The sequence below is a fragment of the Nannobrachium achirus genome (assembly GCF_963921795.1).
Source record: "Nannobrachium achirus genome assembly, chromosome: 20".
Taxonomy (NCBI): domain Eukaryota; kingdom Metazoa; phylum Chordata; class Actinopteri; order Myctophiformes; family Myctophidae; genus Nannobrachium; species Nannobrachium achirus.
The window spans coordinates 51280127-51293719 of NC_137827.1; the positions used below are offsets into that span (position 1 = coordinate 51280127).

Below are 13593 nucleotides of genomic sequence, written 5' to 3' on the forward strand. Positions count from 1 at the left end.
TTAACGTAAAGTAAAGTATCACAACCAAACCAAACCAAACCAATGCAGTGTTGGAACATGCACAAACAAAAAGATGCAGAGACAAATGGATGTGCAACATTTAAATAAAAATAATCTAATTCATCTGAATTTCTGTCCAGTACCAAACCAAACAGAATAAAACACAAACACACACTGTCTTCAACAGAAGGTGAAAGGAAGAGATGGGTGTCTGCTCTTTTAGATAGTCAAATACTAAATGCAAGGCAGGCGATGTGGAAAGGACTCACAGTGGGAAATATCATAGACAGTGACCAGACTGACCACATGAAGGTGCTCAGTGTTGTGGTCAAAACTGTTTTTTACATTTAATGTATGATTAAGGACACACATGAAAACCATACCATGCTGATCACAAGTCAGGGCTGTGGTTTCCAAAAGCAATATTTTTGATGTACTACATGAAGAACAGGCCATTTTTTACATTTTCTGTTCACTTTTCAACTTCGGTTTATTTGTATGGTTAGGGAACGCCTACACATTGCTTGTGATCATCACTTATTCTCTCCCAAAGCCAGGAACCAAGGGACAAGGACTTGATCCTAACTCTCGTTACTTTATTTAGAATTTGGCAAAAATTGGGGGAAAAAAACGTGACTGGGAGGTCATCCAGGAAAATTTCTTCCAGGGAAAAGAATCCACAATTTTTAGCTCAGAAGTTCAGAAAGACTTGACAGAGAGGTGTCTTTCCAAAAGGCTCTTTTGGAAAGACACCGAGGGGAGAGTATGCCACCAGGGGCGGTGACGTTTCAATATTCAAATGGGTGCTCGTTTTTGACCCCGCCCCGCCCCCCCCCCCCCCTCCCCCCCCGCCCTCCCCCCCCGCCCCCGCCCCCGCCCGCCTGCTCGGCCAGCCGCTTAGACAAAATGATAATGACCATTGCTATGTTTGGCCACTAGAGGGCACTGAAAACCCACAACGCTAATATGTTCCCCATTTTCAGCAGTTTTGTGACACTTTGGTATCATGCCAATAAAGCTCCTTTGAATTTAATTGAAAACCAATGAAACAGAGCAGCCTGAATTAAAAATGCAGACAGGCCTATACTTGAGTAACTGTAAATGTACAAACGTATTGGTATCAAAATATCCCATTTCATGTCAGCAAAAGAAAAGGCATTTTTTTTTCCATCATTGAGTACTTTATTTACAGTTTGCCAATAGTACAGTGGTACGATAACGATGTCATAAAATGAATGCACTGTAGGAATTTTTTATGACACACGAGCAATAGCATAGTACTGTGTTCTATTCGTCTGTGTCATTCAATGTTATATGATATACTTTAATGGTTTCCTGTTGAAATAAGCTTAGTCTTTTCAGGATCTCATTTTAGTAGACCTTGTACCAGTGAACTGTACCGTCATGAAACTGTACATTTTCCTATGCAAACTTCTAATAAAGCCTTCAATCAATCAAATAGGCTTTAGGCTACATCAATTATATGTAATTCAAAGGAGCTTTACTGGCATGATAAAATACTATAATGCCTCATTCACATAGGGAGCAGCAAAGCTAAAGTTTAGCTTGCTTGGTCAATGTTATCTCAATGGAAACCAGCTTTAAAGCTTTCAAAGCTTTGTTCTGTGTATCTCCTGTATCTTTAAAGCTGGTTTCCATTGAGATAACATTGACCAAGCAAGCAAAACTTTAGCTTTGCTGCTCCCTATGTGAATGAGGCATAAGAACAGTTCAGTTGAGATTTTTTTTTTATTATTTTGGAGGTGGGGGTAGAATACTGTAGAGCTACATGGCTACATCACACAGAGTAGACATACAGCCAGGATGTGGAGGCGGGCTATGACGCTGGGTGACGCCCTCGAAAGGGACAAAGCCGACGTGTGATATCGGCCGAGTGCCAGGAATGCAGTTTGGCCAGTTTGGGGCGAACGACTGAGAATCAATGGGCTCTCATAACAGTACGCTCAAGCACTCACGCGCCCCCTATGTTCCCGCCGCTGTATGCCACTATGGAATTAACCCATTCAGAAGGGGTACACTATATTGTGTATCATTATTTTATGCTTTAACTATTGAAAAATAGCAGATATACAAGCTCAATGAAAATTCGAATTTTGACCCGATTCTATAAGTGTCTTTTGAATCCTTCTAAGATTTTTTGAAAAACCTATGTTTCTATGTCAGCAATCTAGCCAGCCATCGTCTTTTACTTAACTGGAGCTCAGTTAGTCTGTTCTTGAGAGACTACTGTGTCAGTGGTTCTCAAACCATTTCATGTGAAGGACCCCCAAAATGATATGTATTTGGCCACGGACCCCCATCTCAAAACATTTAGTTCCAGGGACCCCCAGAAGCAAAATGTTAGTTACAAACATTCGCTTTGAAAATACATATATTCAAAGATTTGCACACATTTTCACGACTTTTTTCAAAAATAGCAGATCTACAAGCTCGCAGCGCGGCACTCGGTGCCGTGCTGTGAGCTTGTATATCTGCTATTTTTCACTGGTTAAAGCATTCAATAATTCGGTAGCACTTTATAATAAGGTGCCATTAATAAACACTTATTAACAGTTAATAAGATACTTATTAACTTGTTATTAACTCTAATAAGAACGTTATTAAACCTTAATAAACACATAATAAACTATATAATAAGAGTCTTATAAACATTATTAAACTACTTATAAGATACTTATAAAACATAATATACTTAATACTGCCTAATAAAAGATTAATAAGAACGTTTTAACAACTTAATTAGACATGTATACAATGTCTAATTAAACATTAATAAACAACGTATAAGTCATCTATAAACCTTATTATATGAGTTATACATGTTAATAAACGTCTAATAAGAAAGCCAATTCACGTTAATTAAGACCCAATAAACTATACGAAAAGATCCCTTACTAACGGTTAATTAACAACTTATAAGTAACCAATAAGCCTTATTATATTTTAATACAGGTTAATAAACCATCTTAATTAATATCAATATTCTATCAACTATTCATAAGACACCTAATTAACAATTAATAATCTACTAATAAGATACTTATTATATCATAACAATTATTAATAAATGCATTATGAATACTATATAAGAATATATACATTGTTAAGATACTTAATTAACAACTGTTTTAAGTGGAATAATATTGTATAAACATTAACAAGTACTAAATAGATTTCTTATTAACATTGAGACAGTGCATGATTAACATTAATACATTCTTTATTGAGCATTCATTAACACATTAATTAGGCATTTTGTGGGTACCTGTTGTAAAGTGGGAACATGTCTTATAAACATCAACAAATCCTTAATAAAGTGTCTTATTAATGTTGAAAGAGTTTTATTTACTTCAACAAATCGTTAATTAGGCATCTATTAACACGTTAATTAGGCATTTTGTGGGTACCTTTTGTAAAGTGGGAACATGTCTTATTAACATCAATAAATCCTTAATTAGTCATTCAATAACATGTTAATTAGGCATTTTGTGGGTACCTGTTGTAAAGTGGGAACACGTCTTATTAACATAAACAAATCCCTAATAACATGTCTTATTAACATTGAACGTGTATTATTAACATCAACAAATCCTTAACAATGTGTGTTAACATTGAACGTCTTATTAACATCAACAAATCATTAATTAAGTATTCATTAACACATTAAATAAGCATTTTGTGGGTACCTTTTGTAAAGTGGGAACATGGCTTATTAACATCAACAAATCCTTAATTAGCCATTCAATAACATGTTAATTAGGCATTTTGTGGGTACCTGTCGTAAAGTGGGAACAGGTCGGATAAACATCAACAAATCCTTAATAAAGTCTTATTAACATTGAACGTGTATTATTAACATCAACAAATCGTTAATTAGGAATTCATTAACACGTTAAATAGGCATTTTGTGGGTACCTGTTGTAAAGTGGGAACATGTCTTATTAACATCAACAAATCCTTAATTAGTCATTCAATAACATGTTAATTAGGTATTTTGTGGGTACCTGTCGTAAAGTGGGAACATGTCTTATAAACATCAACAAATCCTTAATAAAGTGTCTTATTAACATTGAGCGTGTATTATTAACATCAACAAATCGTTAATTAGGAGTTCATTAACACGTTAAATAGGCATTTTGTGGGTACCTGTTGTAAAGTGGGAACATGTCTTATTAACATCAACAAATCCTTAATTAGTCATTCAATAACATGTTAATTAGGTATTTTGTGGGTACCTGTCGTAAAGTGGGAACATGTCTTATAAAACAAATCCTTAATAAAGTGTCTTATTAACATTGAACGTGTATTATTAACATCAACAAATCGTTAATTAGGAGTTCATTAACACGTTAAATAGGCATTTTGTGAGTACCTGTTGTAAAGTGGGAACATGTCTTATTAACATCAACAAATCCCTAATAAAGTGTCTTATTAACATTGAAGGTGTATTATTAACATCAACAAATCGTTAATTAGGCATTCATTAACACCTTAAATAGGCATTTTTCAGCTACATGTTGCAAAGTGGGAACATGTCTGTAAAACATTAACGACTTACTATTTATCTTTCTTTTCACTTTAGGTCAATAAAAGGAGGTAATTAATTCTTAAATGAAGGCTGTGCACAAACAGAAGTAGTAATGTTTTAGGGCTAGCGATTCCTTTGCAGCTTATGTAATATCATTCCAGTTTATGTACAACTTCTTCCTCCTCCTGCCATCGCTTGAAGACAAAGAGCTTGAGGAATTTGAGGCAAAGGTGGTCGAGTAGCTGGACTTTGATGGTGACTTGACAGAGGTTGGAGACTCATTTCTTGATGCTGTAAAAACAAAATGCAAAATGTACGTAAATAGGAGGTTAGGCATTTTAGACATGTTTTGTTCATAAAGGGGATACAGTGCACTTATTGTAAATAATAATAAAAATAAATAAATGAATGCATAAATAAATAGGAGCAGCGCTCTTCCGAGCACAGGTCTCCAATGTGATAGGCAAATGTGAAAAGAGTGCCATATCATCTGTGGCCTGTCATGATTTGAGGCATTTTGTTCCAAAGATGTGTTTTGCTCAAATTGAGCTGCTGGTGGCGCTATAACATTCCAATGTGAAAAGGGTGGTATTTGTTCCTTGACCTATTGGGACTGTACGTGCAAAATTGCACGATAATCACAAGCTGCTTTTATGATATAAGGCATTTTGTTAAAAACGGACCAATCCTGGAAACTTTGGAAGCCAATCTAAGCCAACTAGGATGGAATATGAATTATCGGACAGCTCAGTCTTGATCACTTGCCTATAGCGATACTCTGTACTGATTCCCATGATATGAATTATCGGACAGCTCAGTCTTGATCACTTGCCTATAGTGATACTCTGTACTGATTCCCATGATGTTTGGAACAAATCTGAAGGAGTAATTTAAAAAAATATGTTTTACATAAGTCAGCCTCCTGGTGGCACTATGAAAAGCAGATGTGAGTGCCCATACAAAGTTTTACACTGATCGGTGGAGTTATTGGTAAAAACACGAATCGGCCCGTTATAGCGCCTCCATGAGGCTGATTTGAACATTTTTAAATGGCATTTCTTCCTCTGCCTAGTGGGAATGTCACTCAAATCGCACTCTGTGTTCATGATTTGAGGCATTTCGTTCAAAAGGGAGCACATTTGCAAAAGCCAGTCTTAGCCAATCAGGATGGAATTAGAAAAATCTGAAAGACCTGTTTCGTTTAATGACCGATTTGCGTGACTTTTGGACAAAATCGTTAGAAGTACTGTCCAAAAATGTGTTTTGCACACATCCGCCTCCTGGTGACGCCATAGACCTTATTCACATTGCGGCCATCTTGGATCACATGTCCACATGGGGTGGCAGCCTGTATTACAATCCATTGTAAACAATGGAGCGATGGTCCCAAAATATGAGTTCTGTTCAACCAATTTCTTTTGACCAAATCGACAAATGGGCAGAAGACAATTTGGATTAAATAGATGGGTACATCCACAATATTCATGGCAGTTAGGTTCCAATGTTACTCTGTACAAAGACTTGCTACCGTATCTGTGCAGACTAGTGCTTGCTCTGCAATCATATTAACTTACTGTATCATGATTTTTGCATATTAATCAGAAACAAGAAATTGTTAATATGATGGCGGAGCAAGCACTGCAAAGACTGCAAGTCTTTGTACACATTAAGGTTGCAACCTAACTTGAATATCGTTACCGTGGATGAAATCAATCCAGTTACTGTAGACCTTCTATTTTAAGCTCACATGTCTCACATTGCGAGCTTGTATATTTACTATTTAAAAAATATTGAGGAAATAAAAACTAAAATATTTTGAATATTTTTGAAACATTTTAACAACACAAATCTGTGTGGAGGTCCCTGGCACCACATATTTTCAGATGGAGGTCTGCGACTGTGGACAAATAGGTAAATCTGGGGTCCTTCATATGAAAAGATTTGGGAACCACTGGTTTAAAAATATTAGAAAGTAAGCCCAATAAGCAACTACACTATTTTCCAATACACAAATTGCTTATTATAAGCAGACATGGCAACACAAGTTCATTCAGAGCCCAGAATGACCCTACTGACATTTTAATGCAAAGACACAGGAAACCCAATGATGTTTTTCAGCCTCTTTCAGGATATGAACAAGAAGCCAGGGGGCGGGGCCAGGAATAAGGTGAATAACAAGCCCATGCTAAAAAATTGGGGCAGAGGTTCTGCTCTGGCACCCAGGGAATGTGTGTGCTCAGTTTTGGCCTGGCAGAGACAAAGGGTTTGCAAAAATCTGCCTCCTGGTGGCACTATAACAGCAGAAGTTCACAGCAATTTTTCATCTTCACCTTCATTTTTCATCTTCCTGCTGGACGGAAGCGCAGCAGGACCATTTTAGTAATACATTTTGAAAATGAATAATAATAAAAACAATCTAAGACATTTTAAGTGTGCCTGCAGCTAGCTAAGTGTGTGCAACCTTGTGTAGTGGTTGGTGTTAGCATTAGCGCTATTATTTTTTGTTAGCATTAGCGTTAGATTTTATAACATTACCATTTTTTGCATTAGCTTTAACATTATCGTCTGTACGACAAACGGTTCATGAGATATAGAGGCACTTCCTGTTTGACGAAGGGCACTTCCTGTTTGGCAAAGGAAGCACCAATTAAGGTCTTAATAAAGTCACACACGTCTGTACGACAAACGGTTCATGAGATATAGAGGCACTTCCTGTTTGGCGAAGGACACTTCCTGTTACAGAGGGGGAGGGGCTTAATCAATTACAGCTCATCCCTATTGGCCGGACAAAGTCCAAAGTCGTGTGTGCATTTTAAAATTCAAATCACGTTGCTAAGCAAAAGAATGGCAGAGTTTTGTGGCGCCAAATTCTCCCATTCAAAGTCAATGGGGTTTTTGCACTAATCATGTGACGGTTTAATTTTTTTTAAACCGGTTCGGTAATTAATTAAAAACCGGACCGAACCGGTAATACCGGATGATGACCACTTGGGGGCGCAGATAGAAGCGGACACATTTATGGTGCCCATTTAGCCATTAATTATAACTCTTGTAGAGTCCTCATAATCAACAGCCACCTGTTATTTTATATACATCTATATGGATCTTCTCAGTGAGATGTCTCCTGTTTGTACTATTACTGCTTCTGTGGAATGGGGGAAATGCTCTCTGCCGTGTTTGTGTTTTCTCTGCTGTACAGAGAACCAGTGAATTGGGTAAAAAACAGTGGATTGGGATTGCTTGTAGATCAGCTACTTTTTGTTTTGATCCTAGAGGGACGTGCCGCCCCTCTACGAATCCGGGAGGGCAAAGCACAGGCGGTCGTGGTGGTCTGCGGCCCCGGCGGACCACCAAAGGGACGGCGCCGCCACGAAAACGCTATAATCAATCAAACAGCTAGGCTAGGCTACATACATACTGTCTCAGATAGCATACATGCTTGGCTAGCTTGCTTCCTCCGTGTTGTAGTTGAGCCAATAAAGGTTATTTGACCACGTTCACCACAACGTAAATCGTCGCTATTGTTGTAAAGACGCAATGAAGACCTGTGTGCCAGTGTGTGGCTTCTAACACGTTGTCCAATGTCCACCGCATCTATAAACAATAGCGCGTGTATCCAGTTGTTATTGAATGAAGAGGACAGGGGGAGAGGAGGCGGGGTCGCTGTCTGAGCAGCCAGTGAGCTGTCAACAGTAGCAGATCTGCGCTCCACTGACACTCAGTATACTGTATACACAAACATAATAAATACAATACAGAATGAATTTAATGCTGTCGGAAAATACACGTGACGCCGTCAGCAAACGTTTACATTTGTAAAATATATTTTAATTGGATACTTTTCTTTTTTTTTTTTTTACTCGGTTTAGTCGGTATTCATAAACTGAACCGGTATCATCAAGTAAACCGGACCGAACCAGTAAAACCGGAAACCGTCAGACTATTTAGCGCATAGTTTTTTGGCGAATTACGTCCGTCGCCATCGTAAGGCGGATCGGAAAGAAAAGTAATAGCACCCCATTCCCGGCCGAGCCACACGTTTTGATGTATATATTAAGGGGGTGCCGTAAATTGTGCGGAGGTTATTACCTGCCAAAATTTTGTGGCGACATTATAAGTATGGCGGATCACAATAAGTGTTTTGCCATTGCATTGCATTGCAGGCACACTTAATAATAATAATCCAGCAACAATTTCATGGACCCCCTGCAGTACCTCCGTACCCCCTAGGGGTCGTGGACCACCTGTTGAGGACAGGGGTGTCGCACCAAATTCTGGGCCCTGGGTACAAGGATTCACTCACATTTTGTGCTTTAACCATTGAAAAATAGCAGATGTTCAAGCTCACAGCGCAGCACCTAGTGCCACGCTGCGAGCTTGTAGATCTGTTATTTCAGACAACATTTTTCATGGGGTCTTTGAATATTTCAAATCCCTCTATGTCAGTGGTGCTCAAAAGCTTTCATGTGAAGGACCCCCAAAATGATATGTATTTGGTCACAGACCCCATCTCAAAATATTTAGTTCCTCCCAGAAGCAAAATTTGATCTAAAAATGTTACCTTAAAAAATACCCATATTCAAAGATTTCCACACATTTTCATGAGTTAAAAAATAGGAGATCTACAAGCTTGCATCGCGGCACTCGGTGCCGCTCTGTGAGCTTATAAATCTGCTATTTTTCAATAGCTGAAGTATAAAATAATAAAGGCCCCTCCACATTGGGCCTAGTAACGGTGCCGCTCTGTGAGCTTGTAAATCTGCTATTTTTCAATAGCTGAAGTATAAAATAATAAAGGCCCCTCCACATTGGGCCTAGTAACGGTGCCGCTCTGTGAGCTTGTAAATCTGCTATTTTTCAATAGCTGAAGTATAAAATAATAAAGGCCCCTCCACATTGGGCCTAGTAACTGAGTCCCCCCCATAGCAATGACTGTGCAAAAATAGTAAATAGAATAATACAAATTTTAAACAACAGTTAGCAGGTTGAAAACCTGAATGTGAAATACCCCTCTTCTTTCAGGAATAAAATCACTACTGTAAGTAGAAAAAAAGTAAAAAAAAAAAAAAAAAAGCAAAAAGTAATATTACCTTCTCAAAAGCTCCAAACTCAGTCACTCAGGCACAGGTCTAGCAGCAGGTTAGCACATCACAGTCCGAACACAATCTTCTCATCCCACGTTGCCAGAGAACTATAAGTGAAGCTCTGGTTGTTGTCTGGATTGTCCAATGCAATGTCCAGTGCAATGAACTGACTCTAAACTCACTGAGCTTGTTAGCTTTAGCGTTAGCTTGTAGCAAAACAAAACAGTCTCTGAACCTCGTGAAGAAATTCCTCTTCTCTTGCCAAACGTGCAGCTTTTCCTCCTCCCAGATAGTTGTGTAAACACTCACAGGACTCCAAACTACAACTGGTTTGTGCACAGCAAACACTTTGAAATGATATAATACAGAACGTCTCACTCTGAATCACTGTTCACTTGTCTTCATGTTCCCTCTCTCCGCTCACGTGATCTCTCTCCCTCCCTTCACGTCCGGGCTGTGTTACGCTGACAACTGTCCCTGCAGAGTTAACCCAATAAATGCTGATACAGATCATAACAGGAAAAACATTGCTTTTAAAATAAAAAACAAAACAAAACAAAACTCCTAATGAATTAAGTATGAAATGCAGATTACGTTTTTACTAAAACACATCACACTTTTTAAAGGCTTTAATGATCAAAGCCTTAAACTAAACCTCATTTAAATGTTTTTAATACTATTTAAAGCAAACCATTTTTACTTCAATACGTTTATCTGAACACTTAGTAGGCTATAGTACTAGTTTATATGAATAGCCCGTTACTTTGTAGATTTAGATTAGTATTACAAAACATACACTAACCATGTAGAGTAGCCTATATTTGAAATTAGCCCATCTACAAGCTCACTGTGCGCTTGTAGATCCGCTATTTTCAAGTATTTGAAAACTTTTTTTGCCCAAGACTTCTGTAGGCCTAATTTTACTCAATTACAATAACTACGGTATTTCTATATTGCAGTATTGATACTTTTAATTGCGACTGTCAGGTGCAGTTACTATCAAAACCTCCACCGGCTGTCTGTCTGTCACACGTCACGTCACACTTCTGCCCTAATCATATCTCCGCAACCGTTGCCCCTATCCATGCCAAACCCCTCAATTCTCACATAGCCCTCTTCTAGCCACCATGAGGCCGATTCTTGCAAAATACATTTTTGGACACAGCTCCTACAATGTGTGCCGTAAAATCACGTAAATCTGTACACAGTATTTCTAGGCTCATGTCATCAACATGGGTCTGTCTCATTTAGCGCCACCTTCAGGCCGATTTTTAAAACACATTTTTGGACACTGCTTCTACAAATCTTGCCCTAAAATCACGCAAATCAGTACACAATATGTCAAGACTCATGTCATCAACATGGATCTGTCCCAATTAGCGCCACCTTCTGGCCGATTTTTTAAAACACATTTTTGGACACTGCTTCTACAAATCTTGCCCTAAAATCACGCAAATCGGTACACAATATGTCAATACTCATGTCATCAACATGGATCTGTCCCAATTAGCGCCACCATCAGGCCAATTTTACATGCGACCTGACGGTCGCTTATCTCCCGATTAGGGAGTCTTACTGGTTAAGTAAAACATTAGGTTTCGTATGAAACCTTTGTTGCGACCGTCAGGTCGCAGTTACTATCAAAACCTCCACTGGCTGTCAGTCCGTCTGTCTGTCTGTCCGTCACGTCACGCCACGCCACGTCACACTTTTGCCCAACTCATATTTCCGCCACCGTTGCCCCTATCCATGCCAAACTCTGCACACACACTCCTTGCCTGCCAAACAACAACATCCAACCTCTCACATGGCCCTCTTCTAGCGCCACCATGAGGCCAATACTGGCAAAATACATTTTTGGACACTGCTCCTACAAATTTTGCCCTAAAATCACGCAAATCGGTACACAGTATGTCTACACTCATGTCATCAACATGGATCTGTCCCAATTAGCACCACCTTCAGGCCGATTTATACATGCGACCTGACGGTCGCTTATCTCCCGATTAGGGAGTCTTACTGGTTAAGTAAAACATTAGGTTTCGTATGAAACCCTTGTTGTGACCGTCAGCGTCAGGTCGCAGTTACTATCAAAACCTCTACTGGCTGTCAGTCCGTCTGTCTGTCTGTCTGTCCGTCACGTCACGCCAAGTCACACTTTTGCCCAACTCATATCTCTGCCACCGTTGCCCCTATTCATTCCAAACTCTGCACACACACTCGTTGCCTGCCAAAAAACAACCTCCAACCTCTCACATGGCCCTCTTCTAGCGCCACCATGAGGCCAATACTGGCAAAATATATTTTTGGACACTGCTCCTACAAATTTTGCCCTAAAATCACACAAATCGGTACACAGTATGTCTACACTCATGTGTCCCATATAGCGCCACCATTAGGCAGATTTTTTTAAAACACATTTTTGGACACTGCACCCACATATTTTGTCTAAAATCACACAAAGTGATACACATTATGTCTAGTCTTTATTGTCACACTTTCAATTCATATTCCTTCCTATGGGATCCATAGACTCTCAGAAGCGACGACGACCAACACCTGATCACCCAAATACCCACCTGCATGGTGAAGACCACGCCTCCTTGGACGTGGCTTCAAGAGACCCTGACATGCCTGCCTCATAAGGACCTAATAGACTAAATGTGCTGCATAACCAATGAGTAGAATAAGTCCGCCTTATAAGGTAATGACCAAACAAACCCACTGGTCATGGAAGGAAAACATTGGAAGGACTGTACCCACCATTCCAATTGCCACTTGGAAAAAGTGAAAGGACTGTACCACCATTGTCACTTAAGAAGAGGAGGCCACCTGTAACACTGACTGTACGCCAACAACGCGGGAACCACGTCCAGGTGATAATAAGCTGCAAACGTAGATGGCGACGCCCAATTGGCCGCCATGCAAACCTCCATGGAGACCCCCTGAGAGAGGGCCCACGAGGTCGACACCCCCCTGGTGGAATGTGCCTAAAAGTCCTCCGGCAGAGGAACCTGAGCACTATCATAGGCTTCCCTGATAGCCTCCACAATCCACCTAGAACTAAAGGCCTTAGACACCTCTTTTCTCTTAGGAGAGTTGCTAAAGGAGACAAACAGACGTGATGACTGTCTCTCATTCCTAGTCCTCAACTAACTAGTATGCCTTCAAGGCCCTCGCTGGACAGAGGCAATGCAGATGCCAGTCCTCCTCCAATGCAAAAGGAGGAGGGTGAAAGGCGACCAACTCGACCGGGTCCCTAGTCGCAATCCTGTTCTTTGGTACAAATTGGATATCGGGCTTAAGCAGAACCTTACGGTCACTGTTAGCAAACCTCATACAGTCCACTGACCCTTTTGGCTGTAGTCAACACCAATAAGAGCACAGTTTTGAGACTTAGATGTCTCAAAGAAACCTTCCCCAAAGGCTCGAAAGGGCCTCATCTCAAACCCCTCTAGACCACCTCTAAATCCCAGGCCGTGAAGAGACCTGGCCGTCTGACTGGTGCGCTTGGCACCAGCCCTAAACAAGGCCACAAAGGGCCTTTGAGGGCATATCACCATTGACACCTAGGTGACAAGCATTAATAGCCACCATATAGCCCCTGAGTGTAGAAGGTTTCATGCCTCCACACTTGCGAAGAGGCTAGGAGAAATCTACTTCTTCGGCACTCAACATATTGTTAGCTTTAGGTAGTATACAGGGGAAGGGCTTGGTTAGCCGTTAGCTGCTACACAAATGCTTGGCTAGCACTGCTAATCCTACCGGCTTAAGCACAGAAGTCGGCGGTGGATGGGATAAACCAACGGAACGTAGAACTTTATGAGTCACAGCACCTGTGGACGAATCATTCTCCATCGTTTTAGGCGAATACTGTAACAATTATATCTTAACCAGTAAGACTCCCTAATCGTGAGAGAAGCGACCGTCAGGTCGCATACACAGACTTTAGAAGGCAAT

General features: G+C 40.0%; 1 protein-coding gene across 1 annotated transcript in view; it reads right to left on the bottom strand.

Annotated features, from left to right (window-relative positions):
- zfyve21 (zinc finger, FYVE domain containing 21) overlaps positions 1 to 13593 on the bottom strand; it is a 40629-nt gene that overhangs the window by 4342 nt on the left and 22694 nt on the right. The gene's annotated exons all lie outside the window — the stretch shown is intronic.